Source organism: Trichomycterus rosablanca, chromosome 6 (assembly GCF_030014385.1).
Source record: "Trichomycterus rosablanca isolate fTriRos1 chromosome 6, fTriRos1.hap1, whole genome shotgun sequence".
Taxonomy (NCBI): Eukaryota; Metazoa; Chordata; class Actinopteri; order Siluriformes; family Trichomycteridae; genus Trichomycterus; species Trichomycterus rosablanca.
In genome coordinates, this window is record NC_085993.1 from 10,008,931 (window position 1) to 10,014,559 (window position 5,629).

Sequence of the window (5,629 nt, forward strand, 5' to 3'; positions counted from 1 at the left end):
CGTCCTTCTTCCTCCCCAGCTGGGGCAGGGTTCTTTTTTGTGAACAAGAAGGACGGCACCCTGCGCCCCTGTATCGATTATCGCGGTCTGAATGCCATTACGATCAAGGATCGGTACCCGCTGCCGCTGATGGCCACGGCTTTCGAAGCCCTTCAGCGAGCATCGGTTTTTTCAAAGCTCGATCTTCGCAGCGCGTACAATTTGATCCGGATCAGGCAGGGGGATGAGTGGAAGACTGCGTTCATTACGCCCACTGGCCACTATGAGTACTCGGTGATGCCATTTGGGTTAATGAATGCCCCCGCAGTCTTCCAGAGATTTATCAATGAGGTCTTGCGGGAGACTCTTGGTAAATTCGTCTATGTTTACTTAGACGATATTCTTATCTTTAGTCAGTCCATCGACGAGCATATAGGGCATGTCCGACGAGTTCTCCAGCTCTTGCTCGACAACCATCTGTTTGTCAAGCTGGAGAAGTCGGTCTTTCACTCCCCCACGGTCTCGTTTCTGGGGTTTGTAGTGTCCAAGGGCACCCTGCGCATGGACTCGGCTAAAGTATCTGCGGTGGAGAAGTGGCCAACTCCAAGTTCTTTACGCCAACTGCAAAGGTTTTTGGGCTTTGCAAACTTTTTTCGGCGTTTCATTAAGAACTTTAGCTCAGTCGCCGCCCCGTTAACGGACCTCACAGGCAAAGGTCCGTTCCAATGGACGGTGCAGGCCCAGCAAGCTTTCGACAAGCTAAAAACACTCTTGACGACTGCTCCCGTCTTGCAGTTGCCCGACCCAGAGGAACCCTTCGTTGTCGAAGTGGATGCTTCCGAGGTCGGGGCTGGGGCAGTTTTGTCCCAAAGAGTGGGGCCGGGGAAGAAGCTACATCCATGTGCCTTCTTCTCGCACCGCCTGACTCCAGCCGAGCGGAACTACCCGGTTGGAGACAGGGAACTCTTGGCCATTAAGTTGGCGTTAGAGGAGTGGCGACACTGGCTCGAGGGGGCCAAACATCCTTTTCTTGTCTGGACGGATCACAAAAATCTGTCATTCATCCAGCAAGTCAAGAGGATGAACTCCCGTCAGGCCCGGTGGTCCTTATTTTTTGGAAGGTTCAATTTCACACTGTCTTATAGACCGGGGTCCGAAAACGTCAAACCGGACGCTCTGTCTAGACAGTGGGAACCGACCAGGCCGGAGACCGGACCTGATCCCGTGATCCCCTCGACCCAGATAGCGGCCCCAATCACATGGGGCATATCGAAGGTCATTCGGGATGCCCAACGGGCTGAACCCGACCCCGGTGGGGGACCTCCTGACAGACTGTACGTACCTTCATCCGTACGGCGTCAGGTCTTCGAGTGGGCTCATGCTTCCCCATTTGCGGCGCACCCAGGCGTGACTAAGTCCCTGGTCTTGCTGCGCCGAAGATTTTGGTGGCCGGGGATGGAGAATGAGGTACGTGACTTTGTCCGTGCCTGCTCGGTGTGCGCTCTTAACAAGAGTCCCAGAGAGCGCCCCAGGGGCCTTCTTCACCCGTTGCCAATACCGGCTAGACCGTGGTCCCACATTGCCCTGGACTTTGTGACAGGCTTGCCTAAGTCCAGAGGGTTCACGGCGGTATTGGTAATTGTCGACCGGTTTACCAAATCTTGCCTCTTTATCCCACTGCCCAAGCTACCATCCGCCATGGGCACTGCGCAGATCATTCTGAATCATGTGGTGAGAGCACATGGGGTCCCCTCAGACATTGTGTCAGATCGGGGCCCACAGTTTGTGAGCCAGTGCTGGCGGGCCTTTTGCCAAATTATTGGCGCGAAGGCCAGCTTATCCTCCGGTTACCACCCGGAGTCGAATGGGCAGTCGGAGAGGCTTATCCAGGATCTGAGCAAGATGCTCAGGTGCCTGACGGCAGGGAATCCGACCACGTGGTCGGATAAGCTGATGTGGGCAGAGTTTGCTCACAACACCCTGCATCATTCGGCGATCGGCATGTCACCGTTTGAAGCTCAGTTCGGGTACCCTCCTCCGCTCTTTCCTGAGCAAGAGCAGCAGGTAGCGGTCCCGTCTGTACAGCTTCAGGTCCGCCGCTGCCGCGCCGCCTGGCGCAAAGCTAGGCAGGCACTTGTGGCCACCCAGCGCTCTGTGAAGCGCAAAGCTGACCGCAGGCGGCAGCCGGCTCTTACCTTCCGGCCAGGCCAACGAGTACTTGTTTCAACGAGGGATCTCCCCGTTCGAGGTGTTCCACATAAGTTGGCACCCAAGTACATTGGCCCGTTCAAGGTGGTAAGGCGGATTAACCCGGTGACGTATAGGTTGGAGCTTCCTCCCCGCATGAAAGTGCATCCAACCTTCCATGTCTCCCATCTCCGACCATTTATGTGCGGGGGAGTTTTACCCCCTCCCCAACCTCCCGCCCCTCGTATCATCCAGGGTGCCCCTGCCTTCACGGTTCGCCGGTTACTTGACAGCAGGAAGGTTCAGGGTAGTACCCAATACTTGGTGGATTGGGAAGGTTACGGCCCTGAGGAACGTTCATGGGTACCGGCTCGTCAGATCCTGGACCCTGAACTGATCCGCGAGTTCCGACGGAACCGTGCTGCGGGTCTTGGGACCTCAGGAGCTGTCCCTAGAGGAGGGGGTTCTATAACGAGGTCTGTGGTAGCTGGTGAACGTGCCCCGGGTTCCCAGCGAAACAGACGTTACAGAGCTCAGCAAACAAAGGGTTCTTATACCAGACCTCCCAATTAGTGCTGATCACCCACAGCTGTGGGGCTGGCTATTTAAGCCAGCTCTACACAGCAGTGGGTGTCGCACCTTTGTTTGTTTTGTGGTCTCTTGTGGCAGCTCGTCCACACTGTTGTTTAGCTATAGGTGGTAGCCCTGGTGGCGCTAGGCCATTAGGGTAAGTAAAACCGCAAGGTTTGAGGTATGAGGGTTTTCTTTCGTCCTCTTAGAAATAGTGTGGTGCGACGCCGCGCAGTCCTCGAACTGCTGTTTGTTTCAGCGCTAGCTTTAGCTTAGCGGTCTCACTCAGTGCTCTAGTAGCGCTGGTTATATCCTAGGCATCAGTGCCTTCAGTCAAACAGAACATTGGATTCTCCAACCGCTGGGTGGCGACTCCGGAAAGTACTCGGTAGTCACGCCAACATCCCCGGTTCGAATCCACACTCTCTACAGCTGCCCAGCTCTCGTGCAGTTGCTGGGCAGACTCCTTATCGCTGTCTCTTTAAAACGCTAACATTAACATTAGCGGCTTTCACTCCGCGCTGTTTTAGCGTTGGTGGTAATTTCGGCATCAGTGCCTTTAGTTAAACGGAACATTGGATTCTGTAACCGCTGGGTGGCAACTCCGGAAAGTAATCGGCAGTCACGCCAGCATCCCCGGTTCGAATCCACGCCTTACCGTTGTGTAACCTTTCTCCTTTGTTTTTCTCCTTTTCAGATCGGTGTTTGTCAGCTTCCGTCGGAGTTTCCGATTGGGTTTTGTTTTATTTTATGTTAGCTGTTTACCTTTTCTGTTGTCCTTATTAATTAAATAAAATATCTTTTTATAATTTTACTTCTGCATTTGTGTCCCTTTCTTCCCACGTGACAGAATCGGTTGAGGATACATTTGTTTGTCTTCTTTGCCATCCAAGGTTCTCTCAAAATGTTTGCCAACACCAACATTCAAAATAATTAATAGTCTTTCTGTTTTTCTTACTTATTGTCTAGCTTTCATATTTATAAAGAACCAAACACAAGAGCATCATCTGGACAAATTCTGATCTTTGTTTGAAGAGACAAATCTTGACATCTGAATATCTTTACCAGTTCCAACATACAGTGTATCACAAAAGTGAGTACACCCCTCACATTTCTGCAAATATTTCATTATATCTTTTCATGGGACAACACTATAGACATGAAACTTGGATATAACTTAGAGTAGTCAGTGTACAGCTTGTATAGCAGTGTAGATTTACTGTCTTCTGAAAATAACTCAACACACAGCCATTAATGTCTAAATAGCTGGCAACATAAGTGAGTACACCCCACAGTGAACATGTCTAAATTGTGTCCAAATTGTGCCCAAATGTGTCGTTGTCCCTCCCTGGTGTCATGTGTCAAGGTCCCAGGTGTAAATGGGGAGCAGGGCTGTTAAATTTGGTGTTTTGGGTACAATTCTCTCATACTGGCCACTGGATATTCAACATGGCACCTCATGGCAAAGAACTCTCTGAGGATGTGAGAAATAGAATTGTTGCTCTCCACAAAGATGGCCTGGGCTATAAGAAGATTGCTAACACCCTGAAACTGAGCTACAGCATGGTGGCCAAGGTCATACAGCGGTTTTCCAGGACAGGTTCCACTCGGAACAGGCTTCGCCAGGGTCGACCAAAGAAGTTGAGTCCACGTGTTCGGCGTCATATCCAGAGGTTGGCTTTAAAAAATAGACACATGAGTGCTGCCAGCATTGCTGCAGAGGTTGAAGACGTGGGAGGTCAGCCTGTCAGTGCTCAGACCATACGCCGCACACTGCATCAACTCGGTCTGCATGGTCGTCATCCCAGAAGGAAGCTGACGCACAAGAAAGCCCGCAAACAGTTTGCTGAAAACAAGCAGTCCAAGAACATGGATTACTGGAATGCCCTGTGGTCTGATGAGACCAAGATAAACTTGTTTGGCTCAGATGGTGTCCAGCATGTGTGGCGGCACCCTGGTGAGAAGTACCAAGACAACTGTATCTTGCCTACAGTCAAGCATGGTGGTGGTAGCATCATGGTCTTGGGCTGCATGAGTGCTGCTGGCACTGGGGAGCTGCAGTTCATTGAGGGAAACATGAATTCCAACATGTACTGTGACATTCTGAAACAGAGCATGATCCCCTCCCTTCGAAAACTGGGCCTCATGGCAGTTTTCCAACAGGATAACGACCCCAAACACAACCTCCAAGATGACAACTGCCTTGCTGAGGAAGCTGAAGGTAAAGGTGATGGACTAAACCCAATTGAGCACCTGTGGCGCATCCTCAAGTGGAAGGTGGAGGAGTTCAAGGTGTCTAACATCCACCAGCTCCGTGATGTCATCATGGAGGAGTGGAAGAGGATTCCAGTAGCAACCTGTGCAGCTCTGGTGAATTCCATGCCCAGGAGGGTTAAGGCAGTGCTGGATAATAATGGTGATCACACAAAATATTGACACTTTGGGCACAATTTGGACATGTTCACTGTGGGGTGTACTCACTTATGTTGCCAGCCATTTAGACATTAATGGCTGTGTGTTGAGTTATTTTCAGAAGACAGTAAATCTACACTGCTATACAAGTTGTACACTGACTACTCTAAGTTATATCCAAGTTTCATGTCTATAGTGTTGTCCCATGAAAAGATATAATGAAATATTTGCAGAAATGTGAGGGGTGTACTCACTTTTGTGATACACTGTACATGTTCTGTCAAGTGCCAGTCTGTGACATATTACCATGCTGCATTCCTGATGCATGCAAGCCTTTTCGCATCGACAAGACAAAATACCATGAAAAAGAGTGAGCGCTAACCAAAAAAGTCTTACACCATTTCGTCAACCTGTAATAAATGCCAGCTAACACAGTTCATTAGCAGTATAGCATATACAGTACATATACATATAATTAATT